The sequence below is a fragment of the Lissotriton vulgaris genome, chromosome 5 (assembly GCF_964263255.1).
Source record: "Lissotriton vulgaris chromosome 5, aLisVul1.2, whole genome shotgun sequence".
Lineage (NCBI taxonomy): Eukaryota > Metazoa > Chordata > Amphibia > Caudata > Salamandridae > Lissotriton > Lissotriton vulgaris.
The window spans coordinates 1,600,292,334-1,600,314,476 of record NC_141693.1 but is presented as its reverse complement, the minus strand read 5'-3'; positions in this window follow the sequence as shown (position 1 = coordinate 1,600,314,476).

The window sequence follows — 22,143 nt, the reverse complement described above, 5'->3', positions numbered from 1 at the left end:
TAATGAGGACCCTCGCCATAGGCTGAGTGTAGAGTAGCTGTACCCAGGAGATGAAAAGTCTGGGAAAACCCATGGCGGACAGGACAGCAAACAAGTAGGGCCATTCCACCGAGTCGAATGCCTTGGTGGCATCTAGGAAAACTGCAGCTTCTGGGAGATCAGGGTGAATGGTGGGAAGCAAAGAAAACAGAGTTCGCAGATTATGTGAGGTGGATCGGCCGGGGACAAACCCAGATTGGTCGGGGAGTACTATTCTGGTCATGAGTAAGGAAAGCCTGGTGGCAAGGACCTTTGTGAGGTTTTTTATGTCGCAGTTGATCATGGAGAGCGGGGGATACGAGCTGCACGAAGTAGGTGTTTTGCCTGGTTTCAAGAGTGAATGTATGACTAACTCTCGCATGGAGCTAGGAAGAACGCCATCAGTAAGCGATTCCTCATACACCTCCCGAAGAACCGGGGCCATAATATCTATATAGGTTTTATAAAATTCAACTGGTAAGCCGTCCAACCCAGGTGCCTTGCCGTTCTTAGGAGACATAATGGCCTCGCGAATTTCATCTAGCTCGAAAGGGGCTGCCAGGAAGGCCCTATCTCCATCACTGAGCCAGCAGAGAGCCACGTCTCCTAGGAATGCTGCATAGGATGTATCAGCCGCTGCATTAGTATTGTATAGGGTGTGGTAGTGAGTCGTGAAAGTGTCAAGGAGTGCATTCGAGTCCCTGATCGTGTGGCCTAGGTCATCCGTGAGTTCAAGTATGATGTTATGATCTCGTGGGGGGCGCGTTAATACCGCAAGGGCTCTTCCCGGCCTATCTCCCTCACAATACCTTCTGGCCTGCCAATGCTTCCCCCTAAACTTCGCCTCCCTGAGAGCCTCCTCCTCATATTTCGATAGTTTGATCCGGAATTCAGCATGTATCTCAGGATTGTCAGTCTCTACCATCCTAAGTTCCAGTGCCCTCAGGTATCTGTGTAACGTGCGTATAGTGTTTTGTATGTCTCGTAGGACCCCAAAGATCTTAGACATGCAATAGCCTCTGATGGTTACCTTGAAAGCTTCCCAGATGTTTTCTAGCGATTCCACTGACCCTTTATTTCTAGGAAAAAAATCAGCTATTTCCTCACCCAGTTCGGTCCGGAATAGTCCGTCCAACAATGCCGCCGGTTGCAGCCTCCAACGAGGTCTAGGGTTATCCCACCCAGGGATCTGTGTGTGCATTAGGACAGGACTGTGGTCTGAGTATGTTCTCGGTAAATGTCTAACCCCCTGCACTCCCGGTGTAATCTCACTGTTGGTAAGGAAGTAGTTTAACCATGCCCATGTTCCAGTCTGTGATGTAAAATGCGTACTTTACCGAGTTGTGGGGTGGAGGTGGCGCCATGTATCTACCAGCGCTCCCTCCGCAATGACGCCTCTCAGCGCCTCGCAAACTCTAGGTTTATATTGGGTCTCTCTGTCTGCCCTGTCAAGGTGAGGTTCGGGTGCCAAATTGAAATCCCCTCCCCAGATGACATGGCGGGACCCTACATCCACAATTTTGCCCCACAGCACAGTAAAAAAAGAAGGCATGTCTGTGTTAGGCGCATAGCTATTAACAAACGTGACCGTGTCTCGGCCCAGTCGTCCCCATAATAAGGCGTAGCGGCCTTCCCGGTCAGTCAGGTCGCCGCCCTTCTGGAAGGGTATGTTGCGCCGGAAAAGGATGGCGACTCCCCTTGCATACGTGGAGTACGAAGAGAATGTGCGAAATCCTGCCCATTTGCTGGCAAAGGAAGTTCGTGTCCGTGGTGAGAGGTGCGTTTCCTGTAACATGGCAATATGAAAATTATGTCTATCAAGGTATGCTATTACATTGCGACATTTTTTAGCGTCATTGAGCCCCCTCACATTCCATGACATGCAGTTAAACTGAGCTTCGACCCCTAATGTCGCCACAACCAACGGAATGACAATGTGTTCCCCCCATATAATTGGGGAGTCTCAGCAGTCCACTTGCCCAGACAAGTCTGTGTAGCATAGAAGATAGTGCAACGATCATACAGTTTACGTGTGTCCCTCAGTCCTTCAAAACAAACCATCTCCCCGCCCACTACTGCATCCCAATCATGCCAGCAGCCATCCTCCCCACCCATCCCCACCCCTCCCCCTCCTACCCTTTTCAACTTCAAAAACACAAAGTTCCGTGTGGGGAACACCCAATAGGGAAACAGCATCAAAGTCGCACAGCCACTGCGCCCGCCACCGGCCTCCAAGACTGTACTACCCTCGGTGGAGGCCAGGGTCAGGAGAGTGGTACTTGGCATACATTACCACAGGAGAAAGGAGTCCACTTGGATCAACTGTGCGTAGTCGCCGCTCCTTTCACACTCAAATCATTAGTCAGTGAGTGCCATCATGAAAGAATAAAAGATCTGGTAGATGCAGGCGTTCAGTGTTCATCTGCTGCCGATGATGGGTCGTCATCCTCGGGGTGTGCCTCCGCGTTCCTTTCCCCTCTGCGGGCGATGCGAATCGATTTCAGAAAATCTTCAACTTTCTGAGGATTGGTAAAGAAACGTTGCTTTCCCTGGTGCGTAATCCGCAGTTTAGCCGGATAGAGTAACGCGCAATCCAGTTGAGGTAAATGGAGAAGGTAACGCCGTTGAATTGCAGATTCGATGTCACGATCCCGATAGTTCAACAATTTGGCAATGATCGGCCTAGGCGGTAGTCCGGGCTTGGGAACTGGCGCCAGTGATCGATGTGCTCTCTCAACTATAAACTGAGGTGAGAATGCGTCCTCGCTAATCGAGCCCTTGAGAAGTTTTTCCACATATATCTCCATTCTGCCCGTGTCTGTGGATTCCGGCACGCCCGTGACGCGTAAGTTGTTGCGTAGGCTACGGGCTTCCAAGTCCTCGTTCTTGACCGCTATGACCCTAAGCAGGTTGTCCATTCTGGCCAATTGCGTGGTGTGGGACGAGGTGATGTCATCGGTATCAGAGATGAGCTGTTCCGTAGCCATTAAGCGTTCTTCGTGGCGATCCACTTTGTGAACCAGGGCGTCCAGCCGCGCAGTCACCCCATCCACCTTCTCCACCACCGTTGCAAACCCCTGTCTCATCTCCTGGAACAGGCTGTGCAAATCCAAGTCCTTACTAGGAGTGGCACCGGTCCGCGCAGTAGAATGGCTTGGGCCAGGGTCAGCGGGCGCCCCCTTCTCGCCTTTCTTGGCGCCGTCGAAACTCAATTTGGTTTGGCGATTCTCAGGGCGCTCCATATCGGCGGCTAGGAGCGGCTCACCGCCGCTCCGCGTCCCACCGCAGCCGCCAAGTGTCTATCAAGGGGTACTGTGTACTATCACACTGGCATTAGCGTGGCGTTAGCGTGGTCGTCCTATATTAGTCCAGCACAGATATGGCACTACCAGCTTCCGTTAGTGGTCTCCTGGAATGGAGCAGGTCATTCGCATATTCCGCTTTTTGAAACTCCCCAAGAGGAAATGTTCAACAGCGAGCACCGCCCACCACAGCGCATCCACGGCCGCAACGCGGTGGCGCAAAGTCAGAGGTCAACACTGCAGCATGTATATCAGCAACGTAGCAGGAGCCATGTACACAACAGCCCAGCAGAGTAGCGTCCAATGCCAACAGCTATCCACCGCAGTCCAGACGTGAGCTACAGCTGGTTTCTGCGAACCTAAACTGCGTGTGGAATGGAGGCAGGTTCGTCTCTAACAGGCAGGGGCTGAGATCGCCCGGGCACGGAGCGGCAGGGAGCCCCCCGCCGTCCGACTGTAAAGGCAGGCCGACCTCCCGGTCCCGCACCGCTTGCAGGTCTCACTGGGATGGCGCTTCCCGTCAGGCGCGAGCAGCACTCACCTCGCTATGTCCCGCACCGGTATTGGCCAATGTCCGGTCCGATTCCGCCGAGTTCGCCGTCTCCGCGCCACTCCGTGGGCAGTCTCAGCAGTCCGCAGCTCCCACAGGCCCTATGTCAGGCCCGCTGCAACTTTTTTAGCCAGAAGTGAGGTGCCAGCAACAGCCGCAGAGTCATACGGCGGCCCCAGGACCCCGGGCAGATCCGATCCAGGCCACAAGCGCAGAGACGCAACCCGGGCCTAATCACTCGTGGCACGCCTCGGGCTTGTGCAGTCCGCCGCGGCCGAGACCCTCCGCCCGCGGTCTCCACGGGCGCCGTCGGGTAACTTTCAGTCGGCGATTACTCCGGCTCCAGCCACCACAGCGGCCCCAAACTTCGGTCGAGTGGAGAGGGCAGCCGTCCGCTGCGGATTGTAGGCAAATTTAACTTTTGGTCATCCTGTGTCTTAGGATAAATGCCAGATAGCTGGCCAAGGAGCGGGAGCTACGCAATCAGGCAGCCATTCCGCTTGTGCGCCCTATAGCGCCCCACCTATTTACGAAGGTTCATAAAACAAATATCCTTGACAAAAATATAATAACAGACATTTATTTACATTTTTGTAAATGGAGGGACAAAAAACACCAAGAAAAAGACAATACAAAACAACAGTATAAAGAGAAGAACTATCAACGTCAAGAAAAAAAATGAGAAACCTCATTATGTAAAGTCCTTGACGTAAGACCGATGGAGCATCTTTGCAAATAAACAAGGAGGAAACAAAAGCATGATTAGGGCCAAGTAATCATCCATAACAAGAGGAACAATCAATCCAATTGTTTAATAAAGTCCCAAATTGAATGTCCTGAAAGACAACCAAGCTAATTATGCTAGATACATATGATTAGTATCCTAAAAAAACTCACAGGTAGTTGATATCTCAAAACCTGACCATCAAGAATATTTAAGATACCTGTTATGTGGATCGGACCAGAACCAAAAATCATGTGTCGAAACATCATATTAAAAGCTCTATAAAAATTGGAAAAATATATATATATAAACTCACCTTCTCAGGGATATATCCCTCTTGAAGGAGAGAAAGTATAAGTTCTCATGTGAGGTAAGTACAGCTGTGTCATGTACACCCAGCAAGAACCGAATGAACAATGGTGATTTCTAAAAACGAGTCAACATGGGGAAATGTAATGATCAGTCACAATACCTGGTCGGTTGGAAATCGAGGAGGGTTTCCAATGAGCGCATCTGACCTTAGAAAAGTAAACTTCAATCTGGAATAACGTTCCCAGAGTTCACAAGGAAATCCACAACGGCTCCTCCCAACAGCAAAGATATAATATATCTAAATAAAGAAAATTTATTTTACAGAATTATCTGTGATTATATTGAGGAAACATGAGAAAAAGTAGGATTAAAACGTATATGTCTGACCTAAGTCTGAAAAATTTTATGTATAACGTTTACGGTCCAAGCTTCTTTAAAAAGACATCCAATAACGCTCTAAATTGTCAAAAGGAATTTTTTTTAATGAAATCTCATAACTTCATGTATAGTTACTTTATAAAATGCATAGGAAAACTGAAGATAGTAAGTCACAACATAAATCTGTGTCATGCTATGACAGACACCCCTTCTCAGTAAGAGGCATCCAAACGAGGATCCTTTTAGGTGTACAGCAAATCTGAAACAAGAGACACAACAGCCACAATGTCAGATAGTGTGTACACAAATATAAATCTACTACAGAAAAAGGGCCCTAAAGTCAGTAGATTTACCTGATCATAAAAACAGCAAAATCAATTATCATCATAGAAACTCCAGGCAGTACTTCTGAAGTAAGAAGAGGGAACTAACCCAAGTCCACGATCCGACCTAAAAAGGGGAAGAAGACAAAGATAAGTAAAGTCCTCCCCACCACCCAAGGCGTTAAAGTTGAGTTAAGAATTGCGTTTTAATAAATAAAGTTTGGTCCTCTCGCATATCCGAGACAGGAGAGTCGAGAAACTGAAAAACACCCCAAAGTCAAGAATCCCTGATTCAAATCGTTTCTAGTTTAGGAATCAGTAAAACAGTGCAACTTAAATAAAACACAATATCAGTCCCGTCACAAGTCCGTAACAGAAAACCTTTAGAGTATGGTTTAAATGGAACTTTACATCCATGCTGGAATCAAAGTCCTGAGCCCAGACAGCTAAACAAGCGTATTATACAAGTAAACGGAGAGGAAAGAAAGAAACGCGAATGGGAGACCTTCCCCGCGCTTACCTGAAGAACCACAAGACAGCGTCAATATTGCCGAAGGAAATATTTTCCCACGTTGCCCTTCAAATAGCGTGCCGGTTTCCGGTATGGGCGTGGCAACAGAAACGTAACCACAATCACGTTGCAGTAAAACTCCAAGCGAATCAACAGAACCAAAAGGTGTATAATTTAAAATTTGCTAACATTCGTGCCAAGAATTTTCAATTCTATTAAGGACAGGAGGCGAAGATTATGCTTTCTCATTTCTTTACTGAAAATTACAGCAGCCAATAAGAACACAGTAAAGAAAAACAAAAAACTACATTTCCCATGAGTACCTTAGAGACCATAGAGACTAGACAGTATAAAAGGTAGCATAGAGGACAACATTTCCTCTTTCTTTGTCCAGAACGGTTCAACAATAAACAAAGGTCTTCAATAATCCAAAAGAACCATGAAGGAAATTACGAAGCACAGGCCATCGGAATGCAGAACGAGGAAACCGAAGTGGAGGATTGACTGCGCAGAGCATCGTCTCCTGGCAACGTGGAACACGCGAGCAGCAACTCATTTAGGGTCTGAACCTGAAAGGTAAAACAGAGCCGTAATAACGAACACCCACGAATGTACGAGCCATAATAGACAAAAGGGGTGGGAAAAAACAAGACATAGAACAGCATGAAGCATAATAAAAATACAATTGCATCCAAACAGTGATAATCACAAAGCAATGCAGATATAAACAAGGGTGGGATAATCCTCGCCTCCTGTCCTTAATAGAATTGAAAATTCTTGGCACGAATGTTAGCAAATTTAAAATTCTATGGCAGAACGGAGGCTCCGATTATGCTTGTTCAAAGCTTCGCCACCACAACAGAAGCAACATCTACAATAGGTTTGAAATAAAATGTTTTAAACACTGATTCCGAAGACCAATCAGCGGCCTTCATGATATCTTGGAGACCAACACCCAAGGAAAAAGCCTTAGAGGCCATAGCTTCCCCTGCAGAGTGAGCCCCAAAGACAGAAACGTCAATGCCCGCCTCCAACATGAGCCAACGCACCCAACGTGCCAATGTTGCAGGAGTGACAGGCTTGAAAGGCTTCTGCAAAGCTATAAGCAGTTGACCTTGTAAATCATGACGAAAAGGTGCAGTACTCACCTCGTACTCCTTGATCCATTGGACCACACAAAGTTTAGGATTGTGAGGAAAAGAAGGGTAAGACACAGAAGATGTGTTACATTTAGTACGGCGAGATATGGCAAAAGAAACACCCTCCGGAGAGAACGTGCGTCCAGCAAGATCTAAAGCTCGAACATCCGAGACGCGGTTGCAGGACAACAGGCATAGCAACATAGTTAGCTTGGCAGACAACTGTTTGCGAGATAGCAAAGCATTGGAAGGCCATGATTCCAAGAACTGCAAAACCACTGAGACATCCCATAAGGTGACATACTTAGGACAAGGAGGTTTTACCATCCAAATGCCTCTGAGTAATTTGGAAACCAAATGATGTTCCACAATAGGCTTACCATCAACAGGAACATGTCCAGCTGAAATTGCAGAACGAAAGTTATTAACCGTTCTCTATGCCAAACCAGATGAAGCAATAGAGGCGAGAAAATTCAGAACTAAAGGGACATCTGCAGAAGAGGGATCCACTGACCGTTGTGAACACCAATCACACCATCGTTTCCAAGCTGACGCATAATGTTTGTGTGTGTTGGGGGCCCAAGCTTCCCCGATAAATCTGGCAGCGTCCGAAGAAAGACCTGGGATTTGCCAGCGTCCCCCGAAATCCACCACGCCACAAGACGGAGATGACCCGATAGTATGAGGGGATGAGGTTCCAGTAGAGGGTCCAGCAACAGGTTCCACTTGCTGGGGAGAAGGAGCGGCGGGGAGCAGCTCATCTCCAGAAGAACCGGAAACCAAACCTGGGCTCTCCAAAGAGGAGTGAGGAGAATGAGCTCTGAGAGAAAGAGCCTTGTGCAGGCCAGAACTCTGGGAATCATCACGAAGGGGGGAAATGCATAGCACAGGAGAGGAGGCCAAGACGGGAGAAACGCATCCGTGGCCAGAGCCTCCGGATCCGGACGCCAACTGTAAAACAGGGGGAGCTGTTTGTTCAGGCGAGAGGCAAAAAGGTCTAGGTGACAACGTCCCCAAATCCGGGAGAAAATCCGAAACACCCGAGGGTGAAGTCGCCAATCGCTGTAATCCCGCAGATGGCGAGAATTCCAATCCGCTATTTGATTGTGGCAACCAGGAAGGTATTCGGCAATAACCGTGATCTGACGTTGCAGACAAAGATGCCAAAAGTCCTTTGCAATCTTCGCTAGGAGTTTGGACTTGGTACCCCTGAGCTTGTTAACATATCTCAACGCTGAGATATTGTCCATGCGGAGGAGAATGTAACAGTTCGATGCCTGAGTGGAGAGGCAACGGATCGCCAAATAGCCCGCAAGAAGCTCCAAGCAATTGATATGAAGGGATAACTCCTCCTTGGACCAACGGCCCCCCCGTTGCCACGGAACCGCACCAGGGTCCCCAACCCCAAAGACTTGCATCCGACTCGATCACCACATCCGGAGTCTTCCCGAACAGCGCTCGACCTGTCGTATTTGATATGGCCGCGTTAGCGATTAGCTGAAACTACACGTTTTCCTGCTTAACTTGGCTATACATGAAAACGCCATTTTGAATGTTACGGCGGCCATCTTAGATCATAAGCGGCCTCGTGGCTAGCATGCCCTTTAGTCCGTTGTCCGTATCACTGACCACTTCAGTTTGCCCAGCAACAGGCTATTTTTAGTACTGGTCAAGCTCGTACATGCGCAGTCCCCACTGACCAGTCGTCCCTCAGGAATGTGCCGCCAAACTGACCAGCGGAGTTGTACCCCCTCCAATGAGCTGGCTGTGTTCCAAAACATGACCATATATGTACATAATGTCTTGTAAACTTTGTGCCGCCTATCTTTATTACCTGAAAACTGTATAAAAGACGGGGTCACACCGATGTTCGGTGTGATACCTCTTGCATTACCGAAGGGTGCTGTATGAGTGTACCACCACCCCATGGGGTCTTAATAAACTTGTTCTTTGACTTTTACAGTTTCCGTGCCAACAGTTCTTGAGTGTAAGTGGGTTATCTACGGAGCATGTAGGCCTTGAAAACCCTGATTACTTCAAATTGGCGACCACAAAGGGACTCATCGGCGACTCGGATGCCCGAAGGAGAGGTTGTGACGAAGGCTTGGAAACTCGCCATGGACGCGCGCTGCCACTGAGTGACCCGAGTCTTGGCACCCACGGTGTTTTCTTCCTTTCCTTCTGATCTGACCTTCCAGGTGGCGCCGGTCTCCGACTGAGTTCTCGATCGTCTGTGTTGCTGGGAAAGTGCCGTTTGGCTGATTTGATCACAAGACCTTGGCAGTTGGAATCTGGACATTTGAGATTTTGGGTAAGATTTGTGTTCGGTAAGGTAGTCTTCGGACGCTTACTGAAGTTCTATGATTTGTGATCGGTAAGGTAGTCTTCGGACGCTTGCCGGAGTCCTATGACCTATGATTTTGATTTGAGTTAGCTAACGTTTGTGAATTTGTGAACTTTGAATCTATATGTGTAGTGCACTTCACATAGGCAGGCATGTAGAGATGTTTCTCTAACTTTGTTTTTTTCCTCTGAGCGGCACAGTTGTGTGAAGTACTGTAAGTGCCATTTTACACGGTGTCACGCTTTCGTGATACTTTTTGAACATGCCTGTTTTAAGCACACTTCGAGGGATGTGCTGTCTTGGAAATGGTACCACAATTAGATTAGCAGAAGCACAGCCGGCTCCCCCAGAAGGAACACCAAACAGGGATATGTATGTAAAATTTGGCCTTCCCCCTATAATGTACAGCAAATTATGGCATAAGTACACCAAATCTGATCCTGAATTACAATGGCCTCTACATGGGTCGTTCGATTTACGTAAAGTACAGTTTGTGGAACAATGTTTGTTTCAACGCAGGTCTAGACAAAATATGTTTGATTGTGTGCGAATGTGGGAGAAAGCGGTGCGCGAGTGAATGAAGCGTGAAGTTGCTTTGGCGGACAAAGAGCAGCGCAAGGCTGCTCGAGATAAGGCTTTACAGCTTGAGGAAAAAGAGGCTCAGGAGAAAAGAGAGAGGGAGGAACGGGAACGTAAATTGTAAACGACTGGTCAATTTCCTATTCGCCGACCGCTTTATCCTGTCCTTAATAATGAAATTGATGATTTTTCATTACTAGATCGGTCACCGCCTCCGTACGTTTCGCCTACGGCTCCAGCTGCAGATTTGGAAGATGATGGACAGGATAAGCCGGAAAAGAAGGGTGTATCCGCTCTCAGGTTTACTGCGGAGAGGTCCGCACATTTACGTAGTTGGGCTCGTAAAGTGAATAAGAATTGTGTTTCTCAGTCTGAGGTGATTACGGAAAGGGGTAGTTGGACGGATCATGAATTACTGTATTTTCTGTCTAATTTGGCGGAAGAAGTTGTTGCCGCGTATCGTTAACTTTCAGATACGTTAGAATCTAAAGCTGTGTCAGTTCATCGTGAGAATCTGGATAAAGGTTTATTTGCTCTTACAGATGTTGATGACTTTTTCAAGCAACTGGTCCAGCTGCGAGATGAGACCACCGGATTGCGGGAGGAGCGGAAAAAGAAACAAAAGGAGTCCGGGCCGGAGTCTAATGAGCGGTCTAAGGAGTGTTCTCTCCGGGGTTCAGATAAGAGTTCTGCACTGCATGTTATGCCTATGCGTGAAGCCGCACCTTTGTATGTCCCTCCTAAAGGGCAAGGTACAGATGAAGATAAATTGTCTAAGGATGCGAAGGGATATTTTATATACAACTGGGTGTATACTCCTTGGAATAGAGCAGATGTTATGGCATTGAAAAATTCTTTACCTGACCTTCGGAAAAATCCGGCGGCATTTTATGAAGGGGTGGACGGGCCATTTCGTCTTGTGTAATGACTCTTGTTGATATAGATCTGTTCGTAATTCGTAAAAATAATGATGAAGCAATACTGGGGGGGACATGGAAAGAAATAAACCAAGCAGATTTAGATAGGGAACCTGCATGTAAGCCATGTGAGCTGATTCTAGACCTTCCGGCGGCTATCCTGACTAAACTAAAAACGCTTGTTCCTTCTAAAAAGATTGATTGGACCATGTTAGCTTCGTGCAAACAAAAGCCTGATGAAACGGTTTCAGATTTCTTTACACGCTTCGAGGAGGCGTTCCATGATTACAGTGGTCAATCTTTAACAGACGATACGGGTAGGCATTTGTTCGTAGATAAGTATGTAGCTAATCTCCTACCGGAGATTGCAAAGCGATTGAAATCGAGTGAAAGTTCCTGGGCCACGGCGACCCCTGCGTCTTTGTTGACTATGGCTCAATATTATGAGCGGCAGGAGTTGGAGGCTAAAGAAAGTGTTGATAAGAAGGCGAAAGAATTGAAAACGAAGGTGATGTTGGCACAGGTTCGGGGAACACAGGGTAGAGGGAATGATAGAGGTAGACGTGGCGGAGGAAATGCGTCGTAGGGTCGTACGGATATAGCGGAGGATCAATGTGCCTATTGTAAAGAGTTTGGGCATTGGGCTGACGATTGTCCGGTACTTCGTGAGCAGCGTAGCCAGCGTGGTCGAGGAGGCGGTAGGTCGAGAGGCAGCTATACGGGGGCGAGAGGTGGCGGAGGTGATCGTGGAAGGGTTGAGGAAAGGGGCCGTGGCCAGGACGAACGAAACACGTTTGATAGACGAAACCAATATCAGATATCGGAGGGTGAGAATGTGGAACACCAGGATTATGTGCATGCATAGGACTGCGTAGGATGGGGTACGGAATCAATTGAAGTGCCGGTAGATCAGAAGGGTCCATATGTAACAGCGGGTATTCTGGGTTCTACTGATCAATTTCTAGTCGACACAGGGGCTACTCGTAGCGCTTTGTCAAAAAATTTGGTTCCGAGGGCTCCCCTGTATGGCGAAATGATAACATGTGTAGGGTTTGATGGCACACCCTCCCCTAGCCCATTGTCAAAACCCCTTGCACTTTGTCTTGACAAATTTTTCAGTTTTGGTCAATTTTTGTTATCGCCCCATACACCAGATAATATCCTGGGCATTGACTTGCTTAAATATTTTCGAGCAACGATACGGTGCGCTCCTGAGGGAGTACGGGTTATCCTGAATGACAATTATCCTGACTCAGATAGGTTTTGCACTATATTAGACATTCCAGCCTTGGCCTCTCTACCGCACACGTTATGGGCGACCTCAGATACGGATGTGGGAGAGATGCGTATTCCACCTATTCACATTACTGTTAAGGAGGGGGCCTCTCTACCACGTGTACCACAGTATAAGATTTTGAGAGAAGGTGAAATTGCTTTGATACACATTGTTCAGGATTTGATCACTGCAGGAGTGGTGGAAGAGGTTCCTTATAATGTTTGTAACAGCCCTATTCTTCCGATCCTTAAGAGAGATACTGACGACAAAGTCTATCGGTTTATTATTGACTTGAGAGAGATTAACAAGATTGTCATTCCCCAATACCCGGTGGTATCCGACATTACGACATTGCTTACATTGGTGCCACCAACGGCCACGACCTTTAGTGTAATTGATTTGAAAAACGCGTTCTTTTCCATCCCTGTCCATCCTGATAGCAGATATTTGTTTGGCTTCACGTTAAATAATAAATCGTATAGATTTTGTCGTGTTCCCCAGGGTTACACTGAGAGCCCGAGTATCTACAGTCAGGCTTTGAAAAGACAGCTTGATTCCTTTGAGTTACAGACTGGCGTTGTCCTCATCCAGTATGTGGATGACCTCCTGCTCGCTGCGGACTCTTATGCACAATGTGAAGAAAGTACAATTGCGTTGCTTTCTTTTCTGGCACAGAACAATCATAAGGTTTCGAAGAAAAAGCTCCAATACTGTAGACCCAAGGTGACCTACCTCGGTCATCTTTTGTCTAAGGAGGGGCGTGCATTAACATCTGATCGAATTCAAGCAATTTTAGACACACCAGTCCCCCGCACACAGAGAGATGTACGTGCCTTCATAGGATTAACGTCCTTTTGTAGACAGTGGATCATGGGGTTTTCACACATTATAAAACCTTTGCTAGCGTTACTGTCCAAAGCTACACCAATGCCCCTTGAGTGGACAGATGAATGTCAAAATGCTTTTGAACAATTGAGACAGGCCCTTTGTTCTGCACCCGTGTTAGGTACACCAGACTATACAAAACATTTTACATTGTATGTGCACGAGAACGATGGGTGCGCGTTGTCAGTGTTAGTGCAAGCACACGGGGATAAGCAGAGACCATGTGCGTATTTCTCTGCCATTCTTGATCCTGTAGCACGAGGGTTGCCTGGGTGTTTTCGAGCAGTGGCAGCAACAGCAGTAGCCATACGGCAGAGTGAGGGAATCGTGTTATCACACAAACTGTTGGTGTTAGTTCCCCATGCAGTAGATGCTCTGCTAAATCAAACAAAGACCCAATATCTTACGAGTGCACGGCTAACAGGATATGAGCTTACACTTTTGGCGCCACATATCACACTGAAAAGATGCGCTACCCTGAATCCTGCCACTTTATTGCCCTATCCGGTCGAGGAGGGTCAGGAAGAAAAACATCATAACTGTGTTTTCCTGACCGAGGAACAGACGAAGGGTCGTGTTGACTTACAGGATATGCCACTTCCAGATGTGGATGGGGAACTGTGGGTTGATGGATCGTGTTTGAGGTTGCCAGATGGTACGACTTCCGCAGCCTATGCGATCACGACACTTAAGACAGTGGTAGAAACAGCACGAATACCACAGAAATCGGCTCAGGCAGCAGAGCTGATAGCTTTAACAAGAGCCTGCGAATTGAGTGCTGGCCTATGTGTGAACATATACACAGACAGCCGGTACGCCTTCGGAGTAGCACATGACTTCGGGCTACTCTGGAGAGAGCGTGGGTTTTTGACTTCTCACGGAGTACATATCATGCATGGAGAACTGGTGCGTGATCTCTTAAACGCGTTGCTTTGCCCAAAGAAAGTAGCGATAATAAAATGTAGCGCCCATAAAAAGATTACCGATAAAGTGGGCCGAGGAAATGCCTTCGCAGACAGTATAGCGAGACAAACGGCTATGTCTCGGACTGACTCCCCCATGTATGTGACACAATCACAGGCTGAGCGATGGAGCGATGCTAGAGCAGAAATCGTGGATATTCAGAAATCAGCTACTGAATCAGAACTTGCGGCATGGGCAGCAGATGGGGTATTAGATGATGAAGGTTGTTGGAGAAGTAAGGACATGGAAAAATGGAAATTGCCTGCAGCTTATTTGCAGGCGATGGTCCAGATGACACATGGATTGGCGCATGTCGGAGCTCTTGCAATCACTCGACTGTTAACACGAGTCTGGGAACACCCCGAGATTGCTAATCCTGCCAAGAGAGTAGTGCAGACCTGCCTGGTATGTTTACAACACAATCCTGGAAAGGGGACCCATACTCCGAAAGGAAGGTTCGTTCCACCCTCTGCACCATTTGAGGTACTCCAAATGGATTATATCCAACTCGAGCGCTGCAACAACCTGAAGTACGTCCTAGTGGTGGTATGCGCCTTTAGCAAATGGGTTGAGGCCTTCCCCACGAAAGACAATACAGCCCTAACAACGGCTAAGGTGTTGCTTAAGGAATTCTTTCCTCGCTTTGGAATTTGCAAATTTTTGTGGAGCGATAATGGGCCTCATTTTGTTGGGAAGATTGTGGAGTATGTACTGAAGGGGTTAGGGATTCAGCAGAAGTTTCACGCTGTGTTCCACCCTCAGTCGGCAGGTCTGGTTGAGCGGTACAATGCTACGTTAAAACTCAAATTGGCCAAGATTGTGGCATCCACGTCGTTGAAGTGGCCTGATGCTTTGCCGCTAGCACTGCTCTCTCTTAGATCAGTACCCCATTCACGAACTGGCCTCACACCATATGAGGTGGTGTTTGGTCGCCCTATGAATATCTGGGGGGTGCCCAAGCCGCGATTGATACATGATGTGCCTTGTATAATGATGAACGATTATTTGGCACGATTAACAAATGATTTGCTTTCTATTCATCAACAGGTTCGAGAAGCGCTCCCTGACAAGTCTACTGGAGAGGGTCATGATCTTCGCCCCGGCGACCATGTTATGATTCGGTCGTTTGAGAGGGCGAGCAGTTTGGAGCCGAGGTGGAAGGGCCCCGAGCAGGTCCTCCTGGCGACCCGGACCGCTGTACGAGTGACCAACAGGAAGCGGTGGGTGCACTCGACACACTGCCGTCGTGTCTCTCCTAATCTGGTGAATCCTGCTGTGTTGACTGACTACAAAGAGATTCTGGAGAAAGAAAAGAGCCCAGCGGTGACGTCGGCCGAAGTTGAGCGAGCCTTCCCGGACCACGCTGTTGCTGGACGAGAGCGTTACAATTTGCGGCCACGATAAGAAGATTTTTTTTGGTTTTTTCGTGACTGGTTGGTTACCGCTCTGGGGTTTGTGAAAAGGAGACCGGGAATTCCAAGGGGGGGGGATCAGTTCTGCCCAGTGTAGCGACACCCGTCTTGGCCCGGAGAAGAAAACAACGGCTACCTCGGAGCTCAGCACCGCATCTTTCTTTTTTAGGTATACACACATGTGTATTTGAGACTTTGTGAACAATTTGAACTATTTGAGACTTTGTAAGAACCTTTCTGAACTATGGCGTCATCTGCATCACGAGACAAACGAATATTGGGTGCCACTCTCTTTGTCTTGACTATTGTGGTGATAGCTGTAATAGCCTGGGTAGTTGAACTTATGGTACCTGCACGTGAACATTTGTTGCCGACTACCCCGGCTCCATCTGAACATTTTCACTTTACCTTACCCTACCATGAAGAACGGCATCGGCAAACGTATCTGAACAACAGTTTTATCCAGATTCTCCATCACACGCATAATATGACTAATACTTCCAATTGTTGGGTGTGTGGGATGTTGCCGGGGCACCAGAAGAAAGGGGGCACCCCACTCATTCCACTCCCGTTCTCACATAATGGATCCTGCAATGCCTGGTACACCCTCCTCTTTACTCTGAGATGGCCAACGAAAGGGGGGGTGCTTTTTCGTTTGAATAAAATATGTTTCCATGACAAGGATGGGTTTCCACGGGCTGAGGGTACTCGATTTGAATGGGAGGAGTACCGGCCCGATAACATATCTGCCCCGCGTGTGTACAGCAATCAACGAAATATCAATGTATCTAGTTCACACGTTATTAATGTTATTGCTACTAAAGCCGATTTGTGTATAAGAAATAAAGGTTCGATTCCGGTAGGGAAAAGTGAATGCAATACCACACTTACTTTTGATAGTCCGAATGGCATCTCGTTTGTAGCATCTCGGAATACGTATTTCATTTGTGGAATGAAAGGTTATCATCAGCTTCCATTGGGATGGTTAGGCACGTGTTATGTATCGTTTGTACTACCCCCTGTATTCATTGCCCCGCCGATGTATCACAATGACTATGTCCTGTATCACGATTTTGTCCTGAATAGAGTCAAGCGGACTGTTGTTCTGGATGACATCGACCAGACTGATACTGCCTTGCAGCAGTATGTGGACTTCAATTTGGGACTGTTTTCCTTTGTGGGGGCCGCATTGAACAGTCGGAAAATAAGACGATTGACACGTGTTGTTGAGGCTGTAGCAAATGATACTGCCATTGCACTTGGGAATATTACTGAGGAACTTCAGATTTCTAGGATCGTTACGCTCCAAAATAGGATGGTGTTGGATGTAGTTCTAGCTGACCGTGGGGGGGCATGTAGAATTATCGGAAGTAGCTGCTGTGTGTATATACCTGACAATTCACCATCTGTTTATGATGCCATATCAAAGCTGCATAAAATAGCAGCTGAAATACACCCGGACAATGGAACTTGGACACTTTCAGGATGGTTCTGGTCAATACTTACTGCTTGGGGCTGGAAACTGTTAACGATTCTATGTATCATTGTAGGGGTACTGTTCTTTGTGTGCTTATGTATCCAATGTGGCCCAGCTTTATGTTCTATGTGTTTATCAGCTTGTGTACCATCAAGACGAGCTCTTGCTCATGACAAAATGATGCTTCATAAAGAAGTGACGCAAATAATGTCAATAGACATTGAGGACGAACATCCTGATTATGTTCACTATGAGGTAGCTTCAGCTAAACGCTAAAAGGGTCGTCTGTCGTATTTGATATGGCCGCGTTAGCGATTAGCTGAAACTACACGTTTTCCTGCTTAACTTGGCTATACATGAAAACGCCATTTTGAATGTTACGGCGGCCATCTTAGATCATAAGCGGCCCCGTGGCTAGCGTGCCCTTTAGTCCGTTGTCGGTATCACTGACCACTTCAGTTTGCCCAGCAACAGGCTATTTTTAGTACTGGTCAAGCTCGTACATGCGCAGTCCCCACTGACCAGTCGTCCCTCAGGAATGTGCCGCCAAACTGACCAGCGGAGTTGTACCCCCTCCAATGAGCTGGCTGTGTTCCAAAACATGACCATATATGTACATAATGTCTTGTAAACTTTGTGCCGCCTATCTTTATTACCTGAAAACTGTATAAAAGGCGGGGTCACACCGATGTTCGGTGTGATACCTCTTGCATTACCGAAGGGTGCTGTATGAGTGTACCACCACCCCATGGGGTCTTAATAAACTTGTTCTTTGACTTTTACAGTTTCCGTGCCAACAGTTCTTGAGTGTAAGTGGGTTATCTACGGAGCATGTAGGCCTTGAGAACCCTGATTACTTCAGACCGTTCCAAGACTCCATGTGGTCCAGCCACCACAACATCTCCCCGCGAGCATCCTCTGAAAGAGGAATGAGGTCGGAGTAACGAAGGCCCTTCTGTAGATGCCTTATCTTGAGGCGCTGAAGAGCACGATAGTGTAAGGGACCCGGGAAAATGGCTTGGATGGAAGAGGACAACAGACCCAGAATCCGAGCCACCGACCGTAACGAGACCATTTGTTTAGACAGAATCAAGCGCAACTCCCGTTTGATCGCTCTGATCTTCTGACCGGGTAAAAGGAGCTGGCAGGTCACCGAATCGATGCGGAACCCGAGAAAGTCCATCGTCTGCGAGGGCTGAAATTCCGATTCACAAGAAATCCCAGAGACTGTAAGAGTTCTACGGACCACTGTAAATGTTGTTGCAAAATGAGAGGGCATTGAGCCATCAAAAGAATGTCATCGAGGTAGACAATCAGGGCTCGTAAAGATTCCACTACCGGACGCAGCAGCTTCGTGAAGCACCACGGAGCTGAGGAGAGACCGAATGGGAGGACAGTGTATTCGAACCACTTTCCCAGCCATTGAAACTGGAGGAAGCGACGATGAGGGCCATAGATTGGAACAGACATATAAGAGTCCTTCAGGTCGAGAGAGTCCCCCTCCTGAATCAGGTCTCGAAGAAGATGGATACCCCCCATCTTGAAGTGACTGTACATCACTCCGCCGTTGAAGTCCTTCAGATTGAGGACCAGACGGGAACCTCCGCCCTTTTTCTGCACCAGAAAAACGTTGCTGACGAAGCCGTCGGGATGACGGGAAGAAGGAATGATGGCCCCTTTCGCTAGTAAAGAATTGTTTTCCTCGGAGATGAACGCCTGATCTTGTTGGGAAAAAACATGGGGTAGTGGAAGTGGGTGTTGGAGAGGGTGTTCGTAAAACCCGAGTTTGTAACCTTGTACCGTCTCATACACCCAAGCATCGCTTGAGATTAGCTGCCAATTGTGGAGAAAATATTTCAACCTGCCCCCCAAAACAACCTCGGAAGCCAGAATCAAGCTCACCTGAATTTGAGGAATCCTGACATCCACCTTGGGCACCTCCGTAACCGCCCTTGTTATACTGGCCTCTCCCTTTACGGGAAGGGTAGAACTTGGGTTTGCCAGAACTGGAACTGTCTTGTCCGCCGCCTCTCTGAGACTGACCACCATGTTGATTAGGTTGGTTGACACCCCGGCCGGACGAACGTCCCCTTCGACCGGCCCGTCCGAAAACCGGGTGGAAAGCCCGACGCAGATTGGACTGCGCTCTATCGAGGCCACTGAACGTTGCCACAAAGTTAGTAAGTTCCTTGAGAAAAGGATGGCCAAAAAGTAAACCCTGAGCCAGGGAACCTGATTCTGAAGGGGCGAGATCAGTCAATTTAGGATCCAACTTCATGAGAATAGAGCGACGGCGCTCACACGATAGGGCGCAATTGGCATTGCCCAGAATGCAGATGGCCCTCTGAGACCATCCCACCAGTTCTTCAGGATTGAGGAGAGCGTCAGAATCCTTAGCGCGAAATGCCAGGTCCAAAATCTTAGTCAGGGGACCCAGCAGGTCCAACATTTTGTCCTGACAGGACCTCCAGGATCTGTCCAGACCCTTCTTTGGATCTTTGGAATACTTCCTCATGTAGGTCACCATAGTCGGGTCAACCTCAGGCGTATCTGCCAGCTTGTCCGCAACATCTGGACGGGGACATTCTGACCTTAAGCGAGCACGATCATCCTTGTCAAAAGGGCGAGGAATATGCGTCTGCATATAGTCAGCCACCTCAGGGGAGGGAAGCCAGGCAGTAGAATTTGGATGAACAATGTCTGTAGGGTCAAAGGTCAGCACCTGGGGATTGGAAGGGGCATCCACGAAGTGCTCCTTGCGAGCCTTCTTTTCGGGCGGAGGAACCACAGGGTCAGAAGAGGTATCAGTGGAAGAGGAGTCCGTAGTCGAAGGAGAAGCCTGTGGAGCCTGCACTGGTGTTGAAGATTTCTTAGAAGAACGTGAAGTGGAAAGAGTCTTAGCTAATTTTGCAAAATCCGCCATGTGAGGATTTTTAGGAGACTTTTTTGAACGACCAGAATGAGGCAACCATCCCTGCTGAGTGGCATACTCAGACAAATGCCTTTTCAGAGGAGCTATAGCATGAAATAGTGCTTGACCCACATATTCTGCATCCACGGAGCCTGTGGGCTCCTCTTCATCATAATAGTAATCATCATCCTCATAATAGTCACCCATGATTCCTTTGAAAAAGCTAATATGCCCACAGAGGAGAAGGAAATATTGAAAACCCAAAGGGCAATGCAGGGGGAGTGTACACCCCAAAGCAAGCCAATCAAAGCAGGAACAAACCTGTCAGTAAATTAAGAGTGGAGGGAGGGCTTGCTTCAAACACTCTAGGCAAAGCCTATACAAAATTTTACAACCCCTGTCCTTTTGTGAACGGGGGCTTTAGGGGGCTAAACGACCTGGCAAATGGGCGAAGGCTGGAGAAGCCGATTCAACAATCTCCTCAGGAGAAAAGCCTGTCACGCGCTGTCAAAGTCGGCCACAGGTAGAAGGTAAACAATGACACTGCGCATGCGCAGTGACAAGCGTGCCAGTCTAGTAGAGAGAGACGCGCCACTGGACGTGCGTCTCACTGCCCCCGTCACCCGCTCCACAGAATACAAAGCAGGCGCAGCGAGCGAGAGCCTGCCACCGGGGGGTGAACACACGCCCCCGCAGCGACGCCGAAGAGCAAGCGACGATAGGAAACCAGCAGAATGATGCGCGCTGCAATATTAAACCAGCAACAAAGCCAAATATCAACAGGAAACGCGCAAACCACAATAGCAATAGCGCACAGATAAGGAGCAATAATGCAAGCACAATAGCAAAGGCATAAGAAAAAGGTGCACTTAACTGGCTGCGAAGCAGCAAAGAAAGAGGAAGTGATGTCCTCTATGGTACCTTTTATACTGTCTAGTCTCTATGGTCTCTAAGATACTCATGGGAAATGTCGTTTTTTGTTTTTCTTTACTGTGTTCTTATTGGCAGCTGTAATTTTCAGTAAAGAAATGAGAAAGCATAATCGGAGCCGCCGTCCTGCCATAGAATTAAGGTATGGGTGTTGTTAGGAAGGTGAAGCCACTCAGCAAAACAAACAGGTGTTTGATTCTGTTAAGGGCGTGGCTAAGAAAAGTAAGCAGAGACGATTAAGTTATGAACTACAACATGCCCATCACCTAGTATGCCGACTTCCAGCATTGGAAATGACCACAAATACGTGAACACGTTCATGTCGGCAAAGGCTAGAACGCTCCCTCCCCATAGAATGCCATTCCGGTTTTGGAAATAGTCAGGTACGTCTCCACATTTGTGCCGGGATAAAAACTAGAGCGAGTCACCAAGACGAAAGAAGTGTTTCATTGGGGCTATTACGTTGGCAAAAAAAGTAATGCCATAATGTGTGACCAAAATATGACATAAATAACAAAGAAAATATATATATATATATATATATATATATATATATATATATATATATATATATATATATATATATATCTGATACAGGAAACGATAAAGAGTACAAAATACCAAATATGTTGAATACAAAGTCCATACTTGATACACCCAGAATTTTCAAAGAGTACATTGTATAAATCGGATATGAATATGGACATCCTCCAGAGATATATACAATAAAAAATAAGTAGGTGTTCAAAACGAGATAATGGCAGTCAATTCTGTTCCTCCAACTGATATGGTGCACACAACTTGCGCAGAAATATTTATATAAAATCCTCAAAACATTCTAGAACAGACACACAGTCTGTAGGGATCTCAGAAAGACGTCCATACCTATCTCTGGGCATACCAAGCCCAATGGGGTCCAAACAAAAATAGCCTATCAACCGAATACAGCTAGGCTATCACTATCCTCAGAAAAGCATCAGCAGTCAAAACAAGAGTTTTTAAATGCATGCAACAAGAAAACATCTCTAGATCCTATTTGTTCTTTTACAATCCAGATAAACAGAGTTCAAGAGAGAAATATATTAATTCTTTAGGAAACAATGCATCTCATCATCAGTATTATGACCATGTGTGATTGCCCTCAATTTGCAAATCCATCTTGCCTCATTCTGTCTCAGGGTAAGTTCTCTTA